Genomic DNA, 19016 nt, shown 5'->3' with positions numbered 1-19016 from the left:
AATGCACTTACAGCTGAAATAATCTCATAAAGTTATCCATTTTGTCTGAATAAAATTGAAACCTGTAAAACACTAATAATGTGGCAGAAACAAACGCTAGCGCATGACCTATTAGAAAGGTTGTAACTTCAATGATCCAATCAAAGTGACATAAGCCAAAACCCAACAGACAGGAAAAAAAAAAGTTACATCCAACAACATAAACCACTAAAATTGTCTGATAAAACTTCATTAAAAATAGAGTATGGAGTTAATGTAGTTAGATTTTCAGTCTAGATTCGGCAAATACAGGTCTCAAATTGTGAAACTGCCTGACACGGGCATCCGGGATATTAATAATTTTCTAAATTCACTCAATGAGCTTCTTTCAATACAAATAGTTAATTTCCTGATAGATAATACTCTACAACTGCTTCCTTTCAGAGCGGCAAAAAAGCTCCAAAGGCAAACTGAAAAAACCAAAAGATAACAAGGAGGCCAAGTCAGTCATCGTTTTTTTTTTCCTAAATTCTGAATTTCTTCCTTACATATCTTTAAACTGGTTTTGCCATAAATGTCAGTTATCTATTATTTTCAATATTAGATGACAGAGAGCTCTTACAGAGTGTTATGCCAAAAAGTATAGCTGAAAGAAGACGATCTAACAGCAAAAGAAGCATAGTTTAGGGTTTGGGGGGGGGGGGGGGGGGGGGGAAGGGGGACAGGGGGGTTTAGTTTGCTTGTTTGAGGGAAAGATATTTATTATATCAGGCAAAAATTATCAAATTTTATGTTTTGGAACAACAGCAGATGTCATTGTATTATATCAGATTCAGGTCTCTTTTTACTTCTTCATTACCGAAATTATCACTAGTAACAGCGTCATCTACCTATGTCACAGTGAAACCAAGCCTAAAATAAATAAATTTGTGAGGCTATGGTTCCTTTTAAATAAAGCCTAACAAATTCAAAATTAAAAATGTTGTTCTTTCCCAAAACTTACTGGTTTATGGGTTTTTTCCCTCACTTATAGAGATGGTATTTGCACAAGGATGCTAAAAGATTCTCCTGTAATGTGACTGAATGGGTCATATGTCATTGACCAAAGAAGAACCTCTGGAGGATGTGTCTCCATTTTTAAATGTAGATTTCCCCATCACATAACAATCAACTGCCCCAGGTTTTACCACACTAAACAGTAAAGTGGAAGTTCTGCACAAGGAGCCTTCTCCAGAGAAAGAGTATTAAAAGAAACCCACAAAAACTTTAGTGTCCAAATGCTGGATATTCCCAAAGGGACAAAATATGATCTGTATATGCAGCAAAATAGGGAATGGCTCTGAATGTGCCATACATGTGAGATGCTAGACTGGAGTGAAATAGATCAAACCTCTTACCAGCAAAGACTCAAGAGTTTTGCTGCTGTAGACTTTTTTGCTCATTTGAAACGCTCTCTCCACTCTAGCACTATTGATCATGAGAAAAATTAAATTTCTGCTCTCACTTAAAGCTGAACACTGATTTAAATCTTTTTAAGAACAGAATTTAAACTCTATTGTATGAGTAGAGGAATCAATCATACCATTAGAAAATGCTCTGTTGGTGGTGCTAGTTTCAACTGAAAAGTATAATGAAAATTGTCAATTTGCTGGCTTCATTTGGAAAAGAGTAATCCCTTGCTGGTTGTCATAGTTAAATTTAGGATTGGGGATGGGGGGATAACCCAAAATAACCCAAAATGTAACTTTTGCTCAGCATTTGACTGAACTAGAACATGGAATTTTAAATGTCTTTAAACTCCCTGGAGTAGAATAAACCCACAATTAAGAAAAAGTGTAACTTCTTAACAGTTCTTAAGGAGCTGGATAATTAACAGGAGTTTAGAAGGAATGAACTTAAATATATAAGGCCACGTTTTGGGCTGCCAAAGTGATATACCTCAAGAAAGTTCTGCATTATACCAGCTCTGCCCACTAATGCTCAATGCCACTGTAGTTCAGGTGTCAATACCCAGTAGCAGGCTGCTCCAAATGTGTGTACTGTCCCAACCTATTTCTTTGGCATGTCCACTATTTATCACCACTATCACCAGGTGCAGTAATCTGGAAGTTTATAAAAAATTTACGCTAATCCCTTTTAAGGATTCTGGTCATGGCTCTAAAATGCAAAGTGCCAACCCTGAAAACGACATGGCTCTCAGAGTCTTTGCCTGTGTTCTAAATGCCCATACCAACTTAATTATCATAATGTTAAAGCTGTGCAATCAAGTTCATTGAAAATAAAAAGTCATGCTAAAAGAACAAAATAAAATTGATGCATTCAAGTGGAAAAAGGTAAAATAAACAAAATAAAGCATTAGCCAGAAGTTAGGGAGATCACGCATTAAGATGAAAGATGAAACAGATGCAATACACAGCAAAGATCAAAGAGCTCCATCAATTCATTCTGAGAGTCAAAATCCAGCTGAGCATGGGAGCCCTGTCCGCATAATAAGAAAGGTTGACTAAAACATAAGGATTAAACAGATGAGCTGTCTCCAGTGAATGTATGGCACAGGAAGCCCTGCTGAGCCACTTGTAAAGACACTTTGGAATTGTACACCTGCTACTCCACAGTGAAACCTACAGGAAGCCAGCACGCAAGGAGAAAGAAACCCACTAATGGACTAAATAGCTATCTTTAAGAGGAGAAAAAAAGAGTTGATACAAGAAAACAGCGGCTAACAGATTTCCTCTTTCCCCTCCATTTCATTTATTTACCAAATATTTCTACCACAAATGACTATAAAGAAATTGTTATCACCACCCTCTCACTCCCTCAAAACAAAAGAAAACAGCTTAGTACTCAAACTCTCACCACAACCATCCATATATATTACAGGGTCAGCCTAGTATTCTCAATGATACCGTCTGTCACAATATTACTGGTTTGGAAGCTCTTATTATACTCCAGCACTTGCGTAATTTGGCCAAATCTCTAATAACTTCAGTGCGTGGGATTAATTTTAAGGGTGACTAAATTTGTATTATTTCTAATGCTGATGGCATTTGAAATAAGGTTACATCAAAATCTTAATTTTTCTCGTCCAATTTATGGATAGGGATGGAGACATTTCAATCAATATTTATAGCTTATGACTAGTTTCTCTTTTCTTATCATCGGTAACAAGAAACAAAACTAGAAAAAAGTTAACAGGTAAGAAATGCTATTCAATTAATCAATTCATTCATTAACTCTTACATTAAAGTAAAATCCCTATGACATGCACGTAGCCAAAAACACAGTCCTCTCACAAAAAAAAAAAGGGAAAATGTAGGGCTAGCAGCTACACCATGACTCAAAGAATCCAAAGTGCAGGGGTTTCCAACACCTCTGACAGGATGAGTGCTATCCATTACACCTCCTCACAAAGAATGGGACAGGGATGCCCTCACATCATAAGATGGCAAAGTACAACTTAAAACAATCAGGAAGCAAAGCCCACAAGTTTCTTAAGCCTTTGTTTTCTGACAGATGTACAATTAATGTCCACTGCGGGCTACAGGTGGTACCATATTTATTTTTCAAATGAATGTTACCAGCCTGCTTGTCCCACAAATGTTATTTACAATCACATCTTTTATTCTTGTTTTAGCTGACAGGACAATCTCCTCAAGGATCTGGGCAGAGCTGATATATTTGATTTTCAGGTTATCTACTGCCTGCAGATACAAGCACTTTGATTGTTTACAATGCAGGAGTAATTGGTAACCATTAAATAACTCCAGAGAGTGATTTAAGAGTTCTTCACCTACTGCATGAAAGTAGGGCTTCATCCCACAGTCCCTAATCTGGCTAAATACTTTAAGATTTCACTACAAAAACAGGATATTAAGAAATTAGCAAATGCAATGATAATTTAATCATCAATCACATACAAGCCTTATATTCGGTTTTAATGATTTCAAAGCAATTTATATTTCAAAGTGGAAATTAAAAAAAGAAACAAGCATGTTCCCTCATTATACTTCTGAAATCAGTTAAAAAGATTAATTTGTGTAGCTCAGTTTAAAGCAGAATTTCCAGTGCTGCTTTCAGTGTCTCAAGCCAAAGCGAGGACACTAAAACACAATTCAGCCAGTATTCCTCTGAGGAATTTCACATGTTGTTTAATTGGCGATACATTACTTGTGATTACATAGGTTCAAGTTGCTGACAATACTTAAAATAACTTTCAGAAGCACTTGCCTGGTCTTGCACAGTCAAATAGAATTACTTAGCTATAAACAAATCTGACAAAAAGTCACAGAGGGCATTTTGACTGTTTTCTGACACCATTTAATTGTCACTGAACTTTCCTGCTTTACAAAATGGCATGGAAGCACAGCACTGTCAGGAACACACTGTTTGTCGGCAGAGCTCCTCTGAACTCGCATTTTGTGCTGGAAAAGAGCAGCGAAATGCATCATTGCAGACATTACACATTACCAGCCAGCACCATCGTAGATGGAGCCCAAATCAGATGCTAAAGCACACTGTGGGAGGCCATCCAGTCAGCACTGCAGTGAGCTCACCATGGCTGTGTTTAACTGCAGAGCCCACATTTCCCCTGCTTGGAGGAGCAAGGTTGCAGTAAGCAGCAGGAGAGAGGGATATCTCTCTCCTGTCATTCTCTGCCCCTCTGGCTTCTTTGGGGAGTGCAGCACCAAGTCTTCTCCCCTGCTTCCACGTGAAAGTAATGTGGATGTTTAAGGGCTGAGAGGAGCAGCTTCCCACAAGAGCAGCTCCACCTGTTGTGGATGGAAGGAGACACCGGTGGCAGAGCATCCACACCTGTGCAGCACTGCAGCCAGCCTAAGGAGTCACAGGATCCTCTTCTGCTCCACATAACTCCAATGCAACCCCTCAATCTCAGCCAGAGAGAGCTTTCCTCCCAAGCAGAAAATTTAAGGAAAACTGAGATTGTTCCTAAATAATTAACAATGCCAATTTTCTGACTACTTGTTACACAAACATACGTGTTAGCACACTGTAAATTAGTAAAGTGGAAGCCCAGTGTTTTACAATTTACAGCCAGCACCAAATGACACCTGGACTCCTGCAAATCCCAGGCACACATCCTGCAAAAATCACAAAAGATATACAGCAGAGACTGAGCCGAGTGCTCTTCCAAGCAAGCTGGTGGATATACTATCACAAATTTTACCAGTCATGGGCAAACCATAATACATTCAGACCAAATCACAGCTGATCTCATAGAGACATTTCAAACACTTTTCTCCAAAGAGAGAACTGCCACTTTGAAAAATTTCAGCCTGTTTACCCAGCTGTTTTGGCCCTACAGCTGTCATTTAAAAGGTCATAAACATTCATTTTTATAATGAGGTAATGATTTTACCTTCTCCTCCTGCTCAACAGTTTTCCCTAAAATATTGAAATAACTTTTGTGTTGAAAGTTTACCATTGAAAATTTTAGAACAGCATGTGAAGAGTTCAGAAAGTCATGATAAGTCAAATACAGAAATTGTCTCTATTGTTAATTTAACCACTAGGCTTCTATGCAAATTCCACAGTGGGATGTATGTACTCATTTCTTTGTTCTGCTTTTACATCTGAACACTACATCTGCAGCTCTGTTGCTCTGCATTTTTTTGACATATATGTATATAGAATGAGCAGGTGGCAAACAATACATTATCTCATTCTTTCAAGTAAAAAAAAACCTCGCAACAAAAATCCTTTATAAGCTTTATAGTTAATGTGGAACTGTAAGAAAAAATCCAAACATTTGGACATACCTGTAAGTAAGCTAAATGAGGCAAAAGGTCCACCCTCACACCTAATTCTGAAACATTTCTTCTTTGTGTCTCCCTCAAACAAGGCTTATGTTTGGTTCAACACTAAATAGGAACTTTGAAAATTTAAGACTTTTTATATAGAGGTAGGAGCAAAATTTTCAAAGTTGTACTCACATGTTCGTGTGTGAAAGAGACAGAATTGATTAATTTATCATACTAGTCTGGCATACCTCTGTAAGCTTGCTTTTCTGAATTTCATTTCCTAGACTAAAATTGTAGCTCTTCATATTTCTCAATGGAGAAAATCACAGAATAAACTAATTGCAAAAGAAAGTGTCATTTCAGAGACTGGAGTTATTTGCATAGCTTTTTTCCTTCTCCATCATACCTTGCAGTTTGTTTAAAAGTCTTACATGCATTGTACTATAACCTTGGTTTTCAATTATACATCAAACAGAAAAATATATTCTAAGGTAAAAAAAAAATTAAAATTGATAAAAGGTTGTTGAATGTGAAGTGAATTTTACAGTCATATCACACAAAGAGAACTCTGTCTTATACAAAATTATCTGTTAACAGGTTTTGTTTTGTTTAAAAATAAGATAACACATAACAGCACAAGTAAACTGTATATATATGTTGTTATACCCTCCATGTTATATCCTGTTTTTACCCTTTACTTTGACACCATGTCACAAATAAACAAACTCTAGGTCAAATCTAAATACTCAAGTTTCATCTTGATCCCTCACTGTCTCTTGATCCAGCTTCGTTTAGAGTGGATAAGGTGTGAGAGAAGAGTAAAGGAGTTCAACCTGCAGTTTGTATCTCCAGCAAAGAATATAATGTGAGATGCAAATGAAATTATTAGTAAAAAAAAAAGCAACCAAAATAAATATATTTCCTTTTAGGTTTTCAATAGATGCCCCTATAAAAAGCCCAACAATATTTCCTCGGTCTTCCAGGTTCAGCTTCCCCTGATCAAGGTAACACAGCATGATCCCACATACGTCATCATGCATGGCTACATGCATAGGAAAAACTATTAAAGTTTTATAGAGTTCATAGTCTGAGCCCTTCAAAATGGATTACTAGCATTTCTTCAAGTGATTTCAGGCACCAAATGCTACAAACACATTTAAATCTGCCTGACTTTGGCAATGATCATGCATTTACTGTAGTTTTCATTATATCAAAAATACTTCAGCTTCATTAGAAACAGATGAATTAATTTTTTTTTATTAATTCAAACGATCTTTTTTTCCAATTTTTTGTAAGCCCCAAGGTTCTTTCAGCAATATTGGCTCCTTCTCTCTTCCATAAAATTGTAATCAATCTCTATTATTGTCATGAAAATGGTAGTTGTCACTTTGCTGAGAAAAAAACAATCAATACGTCTCGCAAAGTAGAATAGGAATTTAATGCAGTGAATTGATGTCTGTTAGAGAAATTTAGCTTGCCAGCAGTTTGGGACAAGCTAATAGAAAACCAGAAAATTCACTGAAGGTTGACAGATGAATACACAGACATGCCACAAAAATTAATATTTGGGCACTTTGTATAGCCTGTCATTTCATATGCTGGAGAGAAAATAGACGTAGACAAGCATATCCCTCAGGAAATCCTTTTGGTTTTAAAAGGCAAAAGCCAAAGGCATGTAAAAATGAATTCTTCACTGTATTATTTTTAGGTTTATGTAAGTTTCTGAAAAATAAGTATTCTGAAACAATCTTCCATTTGAATACTTTGCATCAGACATGATACTGAATAAGAAACATGATACTGCTGAGTGATAAAATAACAAAGTTTCTGAGGCAATACTGAATTCATGATCCTTCTGGATAGCACCGCATTGCAAAACTAAATCAGCATTACTTCAAAAATTAGTACGGAAACTGAACAATAGGACTGCTCACAAAATGTTCTGGATCGTGAAGAGAAAAAAAAATAAAGCCCAAGTAAAATTTTCATAACCAATACCTAGAAAGAGATTCAGTCATACATTTCATGACAAATACAATATCCTCAAAAGAGCTGATAGAATTATTTGAGCATTATTTTAAAAAAAAGTTACATTTTAGGAACATAATCCTCCTTTCTGTCTATTGCCATCTGCAGAAGCTGTCAAAACACTCCACCTTCCAATTACACGCTTTCTGTCTTTCACTTGCTCCAACATAAGCCTATAATCTGTTTAATTCCCTTGTTTGGTTGGTTTAATAAACAATGCTTTTAAGTAGCAGGGCTTGATAAACCCAGCATCCACAACAAGCAGGCTGCATTATCCCTCCCTCCAGGAGAGCATCAGCACCACTGACTGCAGAGACAACACGCTGGCCACAGCAGGAAGCAGCATAGGGCACCCAGCTTTGGAATTCTGTGGCACCACTCTCTGAATTCCAGTCTTCCTGTGAAAACTGCTGATTCTATACCGGATATAAATGGGACACAGTCTTCAGGGTCCTGCCTCTGGTTCCCAGAAAGCTGTAAAAGGATGAATTTTAAGACCTCAAGTCTTAAAACGCACCAGGTCAAAGAGAAGCAAACGGGTCTCTAAATGCCTAAGGCAGCCAGCTGATTGTTTGTGGTAAAAAAGTTCATGCTGTCATTCCAGAGACTTCAAGTAAGCCTGGCATATGAGCTCTGTTTCAGTAAGAGGAACAGATTTTTATCATGTGCAAAAGAGCATTCTTGGGCAAAAGGATGGGATGCTAAAGATGTCAGTAATTTTTCACAGAATCACACGTTTAGACATAACAGAACATAAGGGACATAATTTAACAGCTCCTTTACTGTAAAACTGAAATAAGACCAGACAACAGAGGTCTACAATAAGGTGGATATTGAAAAAAATCTGCATCTTCTACTGCTTTCACTATTCTGTCATGGATTTAAAAATACCCATGTGAATTAGAGGTCTCCCCTGCCACTCCTGCATTCCTTTCTGATCACAATTCTGCTAACCCTCCTTTTTGGTGACATCAGAAATTTGATTCAGGAAGTGAAAAAATGCTAACGTTACTGAGGTTCTCCAAAAATAGCGAGCTTAATCTAATTTTGTCCTAATTTGTAAAAGAATTTGACCTTCAACCTGATGAAAAATCAGGTCAAGTTTCCACCATGTCAAAATTTAAGTGAAACGATAAAAAGGAAATGAGCTTCTACAGAGACTGTGCCAGTCACAATTTTGCAAGCCTAATAGAAAGCAAACACTAAAACAACTTGTAAGAAAGTTATGCATTCTTTAAAAAAAGGATGTCATACTCCATAAGAATTTCACAACACTAATGTAGGAGGTCCCTAAAAGCCAACCGCGTGGTCTTTATTTCACAACTGAGTTCCAGCTGCTATTGTACATTACAGGATCATGCAGCTGATGGTAATGACAAGAAATCAGTGTTGCATGGAACTGTCAACTTTTCATGACTGCAAACATTTGTGGTTCACCCTAGGAAAGGTAAAGGGTTATTACAGAAGGTGACAGAGTATTAGCAGAGCTAGTTCAAAATAGGAAATGTTCTGTTGTACACTGTCAAGTCTGATGCTTCCGATTTGCATGTGTGGTGTGAAAATGAACACACATGTTATGCCCTGGGAGTTACACATGTATTTTTGTCAGAAGTGCAAAGCAGAGTTTGGTGTAAATGCAAGCTGTTAAAAAATTTATCAGAGCTGTAAGCATTTGCAACATCGCTGGCTCCACATGAATGTATACACTGAATCTCTTTCAGTAAATTTTTGTGAATATATAAACATAAATTCAGTATTAAGCATGGATATTTTTTGTAATCAGTATGGTGGATCCTGAGGGAAATATTCCCATTGAATTTTCCTTGGGCTTTCCAAGAGAATTTGTACAAGACTGATGATGAATTTGATCAGGTTTGAAAGCTCGGTCCCGCTGAGGAAAAGGGTAATAGGTATTTCCCAATTAAACCCTTTCAGATTAGCTTACTGACAAAGGGACATAAATTTGAACTCACAGCATACATTAAAATTAGATGAGCTTCTACTGAAGATAGTACATTTTCAGATTTTTTTCCTAATTTCACAAATACTTTTCAGTCATTTCCACAGAAACAGACAGAAATTTTGCTGTACTCATAGAACAGAATCAAGTAAAAGCAAGGGCTTGGAAATGCCTTCCATCTGTATTATACTCCCCAGTTATCAAGTGAGAGTTTGACCATGTAAACCTTTCTAGCACTTGCCATTAATGCAAATACCATCTATGTGAATCTGTTCTAATTTAAAGTCTTCTTCCTCATTCTCTAAACATAATCATAATGCAGTCTGTTTTCTCTGAAACACGAAACATTTCCAGGGTCTATGTGTATACTTTTTCCAGTAAGACTCAATAAAATTATGATGCAAGGGCACATGCTCCTCCATCCACTGAAGCTAATGAAAAGTGTACTCTGGTTTAAACAGTACAGAAAGAACATCTACAAAAAAAAAAAAAATTAAATGCAGCCAAAATAGTGGACTTTCTATCTAATATCTGGCCTCATTTTCCACAAGGGTCAGTCATGAGCATTAGATAAATACAAATCAAATGCCTTACAAAATTCCTGCAGCTTCATTTCCCATGCACTCCAATGTTCATTAATATCAAAAAATACATCTGCTTCGGGTGGAAAAGAGTTTTTCAAAAAGACCAAGTAGTCATCATCTCAATTTCTCATTTTGCTATTGACCAAGCAATAACAGTTGACTGCTAACTACTGAATCATTGCTAGTTGAATTTGGATCTGATTTCTTTAATGAAATAAAAGGCTTTATACCATACAGATTTTCTTCTGAGTAATTTCTTTCTCCTCACTTCATATTTGCAAATGAACTTAACTGATCAGCAGACAAGGGTTCATACGGTGCTAAAGAAAAACGTATGATAAAAAAACTTTCTAACTTCTTCTCAAAATCTTACCTTAATTTTCAAGAACAACCATCATAGTCACTTTGCATAACATGCCCTTTAAACACTATATTTAGTTTTAAGAGCAATCTTTGAATGGATCCTCATTCAGGATTCATTTCTATTCTGGTTTTTGTAGGAGGCATTACCTTAAACCTGTTTACAGAGCAACAGCAAAGAAAGGTGGTCATGTACACCCACAGCTATGAGCAATTAAAGACAGCAGTGATGCCTTCTAGCAAATAAAAAGTTGTCCTAGTTCTGTTTTGCTTCCCCTGTGAAGTGTGCTAACACTTCTCATTTGGTTAAGAGATTTTAAGTCAAAGGATCCCCAAACTTGTCTGTTTGCATATTCATTGACATACACCAGAATGTTTCCCCTTTTGATTTTTTAAGGAAACTGCCTGCACTGACTAGTTAGAAATACAGAAAGACATTTGACAGCAGACAAAATGGGCTAGACAACACTCACACCTCCTCCCTAAGCTTCTCTTTTTGTCTTCTCATAAATGATGTTTGCTGCCTAGCCCAGTCCTGTCTTTTCTGTGGTTCTCTCCTGCTCAAAGGTAAGTCAAGGAAAGCCTCCACAGACATCAGCAAGAGGAACCACACCTGAGCAGGAGGGACCAGTTTCACAGGGTTCACCAGATGCCTCCCTGTATCCATCCAGAGGGATCCATGAGTCAGACCTCACTTTCTCCCACAGAACATATGGATGAAGGAGATGGCCACTGGGGGTCAGAGATATGATCCTCATCATGTCTTTCACCTTCCCAGGAAAGTGATTTCAGATCTTAACTCCTTAAACACTGGGTTAGCAGATAAACCCACAATTTAGTAAACTTCTTTGACAAAACTTTTGCTCTGTATATCGCTGAGAAAATGATGATAATTTAGTCAACTGAAATATGTGAAAAACTCACCATAACCTTGAATTGCAGATTGACATTTATTTTAAAAACAGTTTTGTGCAGGTATAGTTAGTAAATAAAACGTTTTCAATGGCTAAGGGATCTAGAGGTCAGGTTTAGATTTGATCCTGCAAGACCACAACTAAAATTCAATTGTTCACATTTTAAAAAAATTTCAACCTAAATATTTTGTGAATTTAAATTTGAAAAAGCTGAAATTAAACCAAGTTAAAAATTAATTTCAATTTACGTATTTTGGGAATTATTTTTATGTATAGGCATGTATACAAGATATGTACAAGATACATGAAGTCAGGTCAAAAAAAAGTAAATGAAACCTCTCTGTTGATGCTTTCCACTGATTTTCATGAGTCAATAGGATAAGGGAGAATGGATCCAAGAGTCAATATTAAAATTAATTGAGTATTTAGCCAGAAGTTCAACAACTTTGATGGCCATCTGCCATTGTGCAGCTGCATTGTCCTGAATACCTGCTGTGGACTTTAGGTAGATGTCCACAGATGAAAGAAGCTGGTGTACAAAGAAAACCCTTAATATCCAGAGACACTGATCTTGCTAAGCACATCCTCCAACAAGTCAGTTGCAGAACCTGCTGTAGCTCAAGGCCAGTTTATAGTGCACTTGGACAACTGTGTCACTCTAAGAGAGGTGTTTGGGATATTATCAATGTTATCCCGCTGCAAATTAAAGTTTGAGTTAACCTAAACTGGAAAGTTTTATTTCATACAAGATTTAATCATGGCGCTTCAGATCATTAGGTATCTGTCATAGCAAAGAGAAACCTAATCCCAAAATTATCAAAACACCTTGCCACGGAATATATTCTTTATATCAGAAATAAAAATACATACAAAGGTTTTAAATAGACTGTTAGTCCAGAACCACAGACCAAAGAAAAACAGAAGCAGGTTAAACAGGGAAACACACAATGAAGATGCCACAAAAGCTTTAACTTTGGACCATATATCTTCTTAAAACAAAAGAAAATATGTGCAAAACCAGAGTCAATTTACCGTTCAATACTGAAATTTTTCAAACACAATAGTGTTATACTTACAGGACATTTTGATTGGATGGAAGCAAGACAGGTTAGATGCTGTAGCTGTAAGTTCCTGTATTCTGTTCAGCACACTTTTTAAAGTAGAACTTCAAGCATGAACACATCAAACGTTATGTTTAAATTCCCAACTTGAAATACACATGAAAAAGTTGACTCTTCTGTTCTATGATGGCATCAATTTACCAGTAAATGTTGTTTAAATGATGTCATGAAATGCCATGAATAGAAATCTTTTGTATCATTTTCAAACTGAATTAAAATTCTAATGAAGAAGGTAAATACAATGTTAAACCACTTTAAGCATTAACTTCCTCCACCTTTCTGAACACTGGTAAAGGTATCCATTTTTATATGGGTTTATTCAATTTGAAGAGCAGAAGGATGCTCAAAGTTTATATATAATGTGTGAGAACAGAGTGCTGCACTTATATTATACCTACCTCGTGATTCAGTTCTTAAATCCATTACCTTACTAAATGTGACATGCTATGATTACTTCTCCTGAAAGGACAAAACAAACCCTGTATCGAAAACTTGCATTCTCTTTGGTGTTCTGAAAAAGCTGCCTGATCTGTGCCTCAAACATCACTGATATGTTTCTTTCCTAGCTCAAAGGAGGGGAAAGATTTTTAATTCACAGTTTGCCTCCCTGCTACTTGCGGGAAGCCCACACGAGGACTTTTGCTTTTGTTTCGCTAATAACAGCACGGAAAACGAGGTGGTTGTCAGAAGCTGAGGGAGAATGCTTTCTGTGGGCTGCTCTCAGTGAGGCTCTGCTCCAACTGGGGGAGAGAGGGAAAGGAGAGAAAGACAGAGAAAATGGCAGAGACCAATTAGTCAACACAGCCTGTCAAGCAACCTAGCACTGGGAACCAGGAAGCTGCCTCATTGCACACCCTGCCGCAGAAACAGCAGGTGGGAAAAATGTATAATTGGTCAAAGTAAAGTAGAACCTAAATGGCATTTCTCACACAAAGAAAATAAGATAAGGAAACTATCTTTTTATTGCTGTTGGAAAAAAAAAAAAACAACAAACATATAAAAAGAGAAGCGATAACCACAAAGTTGGAATCTGATTAAGACCCTGAACCTGTGATGCTGACGTTTATGGAATATGAAAAATACAACTAAGAAAACAGAGTACTTGGAAAAGTATCAGTGCCAAGGACAGCACTGATCTATTTGTCTAACTTTCCTACACAGCAATCTTATCACTTTGCTCAATCTGCCAAAATCAGCTGTAAAAACAGTGCTCCAAATGTGAAAAGTGGCTGCAGCAAAACCCTGCACATAATGCCTTCTCACAGAAAACTACAACGGGGAGAAAAACATTTAAATGTTGCGAAAATTATGGTGAGAGGTAATGGTTGAGAAAACAATCTTAAAAAAACCCAAAAAAACCTCAAAACATAATTGTGTGTGTGCGTCTACCACAGCAGCAGTTTCGTAAAGGACAAGGAAAAACTCAAATCCCCCTCTGAACCAATGTTTCAGGGAGAGAGAACCCAAATAAAGTGGGGTAAAGATAGTCAGATATTTAAGGGCTCTGCAAGAGGATACTTTACTTTGTGTAACATTCATTCAGGCAAAATAAAAGAATGAGGCAAATAGACCTGATTTAATTTGTTTTATTTTACTACTGAGGGCAGAAAAGACAAAACTGATCTGGGCTCACCCATAGTTCTTTCATTTAAGCAACTAACTTCCATGAAACAGTTCTTGGAAGAGCAGCAATTAATTCCAAAGAGAATTAATTTTTCTTTGCCAAATCAGATCAAAAGCTGTTCTTTCTCTGAAAGGTTATTAAAATTTACTGGACTTAAAACATCCTTCCTTGATCTCTTTGCAAAGTCACTTGCAATCCTGCTTTAACTGCATAAAACTACAGTTTACTGTTGTTAGTCAGATAGTAATGACACATGGCAGAGAAGACACAACAGTGTCCTCCCCCTATTTGCCTAGTTCTGATCTGCAAAGTAACAATTAAAGTGTCACTGTGGATGGAGGATAAATGCTGAAATTATGCTCATTTCTGAAGTTATAAAAATAGAGTATAAACTTAGAACACACAAACATCCATTATAAATAAGACCCTTTTTAAAATGTTCCCTCCATGCATTTCTCTACCTATACATACCTTATTCCCCATAGGGATACTCTCCATTTCCAATTCCACTCAATGGATATAATTTAAATAGGGACTGACTTTGAGTTCATCCAGATTGAGAATAAGATACTAAAACAGTTTTCAAGTATTTTGACTCATTCAAGCATCAATAACATTTGCAGGTGATGGGTGAAGGAAAATTATGTCAAAGCTGGGGAAAAAAATTAACTTCAGAAGCTTGAAGCTGTTGTTCAAGTCATGCTAAGTACATAATGTGACAGTAAACGGTTTTATAGTTTCAAAGACTTGGCTTTATTTGGTACTTTGGTGATTAAAAAGTTAGCCTTTTAGGGACCTAAATGGCTTGGAAAATATGCTATACTATTTCACAGAATTATGGACTGAGGCAGTAAAAAAAAGAGCATCTTACATCATGGCTGTCTCTAAAATTAATTTTAACATCAAATAGATGCAAAAAACCATACACATACATATTTAAACCACTCTTTCAAAATATCAGGACATCTGTCTTGTAGGAGTTATTGCTCTTGGTGAAAATACTCACAGCAGAACAGGGGCTTCTGATAATTAGTTGAGTCAAAACAGGCCTACTTATTACAAACAACAGAAAATAAGATTATTTCTTACTTCCTCCTTCTACATTTTGAATTTTTTTTTGCTCTTGAACAACAGGGCATTCCCATTGTGATACCCTGAAAAGCTGAAATGTCTCCTGTGACTTTCAATCATAGTATCACAAGCACATAAAGAATACTTTTTCTGACCTAAAAATTTACCTAGAGTAAGTATAGAACTGTGAAAGTGGTATCTCTCATGATTACTATAAAGCTAAAAGACACAAGCAGGCTACAAGCATGCAACAGAAGCCCTACTACCCGTGATTAACCGAGTAGAAATTAGTATTCTCACATGGTGCTTCATTGCACACTTGCAAGAAATAATACCAAATAATTCAATAAAGCGGTAATTAAAAACCTGTCTCAATTCTCCTGGTACTGTGGCAATCATGCTCCCACAACCTCGCAGCTGAGCACGGAGCACTCAGCTGCCTGCACTGCCCTGCAAAGAAACAATCCACCCACCACTGACTCCTGTTGTTTCATAGGGGATCCAATTACTGATATCGTTCTGACACCAGAGATTAGCTGATTGCCAGTTCAGTGTGCTTACAAAATCTTATGTGTCACAGGAGGCCCTTTACTTGTTTCTGTAAGACAAACAGTGGGTTTTTTTAAAATCTATTAAAAACCCACTAGAATATATTCTCTCTCATGTGTAGTTCTTCAGCCCCATCCTGTTGGACTCAAAGCAAATTCCTCCTCTAAAATTGTCATAGAATTACAGTGTGGTGACAGTAGCAGTAAAAATACACTTTTAATTGCGCTTTTCAAAGAAGAGATTTAAGAGAGGCAGAAGCTATATATGCCACTATTTTAGCGCTCAGACCACAGATCTTTGTGAAATCTGAGAGCACAATTAAATTTTTTTCTAATTAAAAAATGTTAATGCCACTTTGCACTGCTCTTTTTCCAAATCTAACAGCACATTGGAACAAGCACTTGTGTGGAAAACAATGGTTTGGTTTTTGTTAGAAAGTGTTTTTCTAATCCCCAATCCTGTAAATAAAATTCATTAGGACTGTACAATATCAGTCAGTTAAATTCTTTTACCATTCAAAGGAAATATATCAGTGGGGCTCCAATACAATTTTCCTGTTACAGCTCTTGAACTGAAACAAAAAGAAGAAATGGAAAGGCAAACTACAGGTTGGACAAATTAATATGAAGGCAAGAAAGGTCAGATACCAAGGAAAAATAAAAAGACAGCAATGAGTAAAAAATACTTCTATTTTCTCACCACCAACACCAGTATTCCTACAGGCAGACATTCTAGTGACTCTGCTGGTGATTCAAGTGATTAGGCTGGATCTACATATGAGAAACCAAGAATATCCTTTTTAATGCTCCAATGAACTTTACCATCCATTCTAGAGAACAGTGTCTTCATCAGCTGCGACAAGACATATTTTATTACTTTGAATACCATAGGATTTTACTGTAAATAACACCACCTCTAGAGAACAGAAGCTTAAATTGATGTGGGAAATGATGCAATGTTGCATAGATTTAGAATGAAAAGGACTTTATTTATTTATGCTACGATATCAGAAAAAAAAACCAGAAGGGTGTTTTACAATCTCTAATTTAATTAATTTCCACAAATCTTCTTTAAATAAAAATGAAAGCTGACCTATAAATTTCTGGGATTTAATTTTATCTAATAACAATACGCAAATTTTGTTTCAAATTATTAGAAAAATATTTCATTCACAACATATGAACAAAGAATACTGCCAAATAACACAAAACCAGGGCCAAGATAGTATTAAACAGACATGCCGCATTTTCTTTAAATACCCTTCTTGGGTATTAAAAAAAAGCTGTGGAAACTTGCTGGTCAAAAGCAAGGTTTTTATCTTATAACCTAACAAGAGCAAAGTAAGAAACACAATCATAAAAGAGATCAAGATAAAGAAGCCACTGTAATTCAAAGTTTTTACCCTCACTGCCTCCCAAGGACAGTATAAAAACAGAGCTGACCTAGACAGGGTGAGTAGGGATGCCGCGAGTCATCTTTGCCACCCCTCTGCTCTCAACAAGGATCACTAAACTGCCTCTGACAGAAGTTTGCCTCATTCCCAGCATCTTCAATAGCGATGCTGCAGCATCTCTAATCCATCAGCTGCTGTGCTTCACTAATTTTACCCTTACAATGGTTTCCCCAATGTCTAACTTAAATCTCCTTCACTAGAATGTAAAAACATTATTATTCTTCTCCTGTTCCCCATAGACAAAAGGACAGTTTAGTACTTTCCTCTTTGCAACAACCTCTCATGTCTTTGAATCTCAATCTGAAACTTTTTTTTCAATTGACTAATTCTTTCAAATTGTGGAAAGCTTTCTAGAATACTGACCATCCAAATCCTAGTTGATTTTCTTTGGACTTGCATGGAAGCCATAGATCTACGAAAGTACGATAAGGAACTACAAGCACACTGCTAATTTCCACAGCACTGTGCTTTCCATGCCAACATACACAAATGGTACCAGCCCACTGCACTTAGAGCTTGCTGAGTGCTGCTGTTTTTCAACTAAAACTGTACCTCAGCACTTTTTACTAACAAAACTGTTGAATGTGCAATAAAGACAAACATATGCCTAACTTAAAATCAATTTAACTGTAGAAAGCTCTAAACCAGACCTCATTAACTAAAATTTTGCACTCTGTTTTGTGGTGTGACTTACCCTTGCCACATCATCTCACCTAGCCAAGGCACCTTGTTTCTAAACAGTATTATTTCATTAGGTAAGTACTTATTAGGTTGACAGACGTTTCACGTACACCCATTGCAAGTTGCTGTGCAAAGTCAGGGGGAACAAAAATAAACACCGTGTGTTCATACACCTGAAGAAAGTTAAATCTATTAAATAAGAAATATAAGGAAGTGCATTATCTTAGATCAGTTTCTTTTGAAAGAGGTGATAATGACAGTGAGCTATAAGCAATAGGAATGTTCTAGATTGGAGGGATCTCTTGCTCCTTAAATCTCATATGGATTAGTTGTCATTGATCCCCCAGGTCTTGTTAAACATTATCAGCTAAACTTGCTAGACAGTGTTCCCAAGGCAGGGCTCCTGGAGCTTTGAACCTAAATCATCAAAATAAAAGTGAAGTTACTATAAATTAACCATAGGTGAGTCCTTTGTTAATGTTAATTTTAAACTACATTATTGAATTACATCATCCATCATTAATGAAACACCAAGCCTCTGACTACATATCCTTCACCGATTCAATGTGTATGTGATTAGGAAGAGTGATTTTTTTTTTTTCCACTGAAACAATAGCTCTATTTTGATGCTTGCTCCAAGTATTTTGCCACCCCATATCAGCATTGTTGTGACTTCAGCAGAGCGTCCTTGCTCGTCAAGGTTACGCAGGAACCCTGAGCAGATGTACTACAGAATAGAAATGCGTGTATGAGATAACGCATTCCAAGTAGGTTTGCCATTCTGTGGCACGAAGCATTTCCAACCCCTCATCAACTGTAGAGTTGCTATTTGCATTTTGTACTCTGTACATGAAAGCGCTACAGCTGCCTGTGGCAACAAAGGAAATGCAAAACTTGCTGGAAGAAAATAAATAAAATAAAACCATTTCCTGT

Source organism: Fringilla coelebs (assembly GCF_963513975.1).
Source record: "Fringilla coelebs genome assembly, chromosome: 5".
Taxonomy (NCBI): domain Eukaryota; kingdom Metazoa; phylum Chordata; class Aves; order Passeriformes; family Fringillidae; genus Fringilla; species Fringilla coelebs.
Note: the sequence above shows the minus strand (reverse complement) of the source record.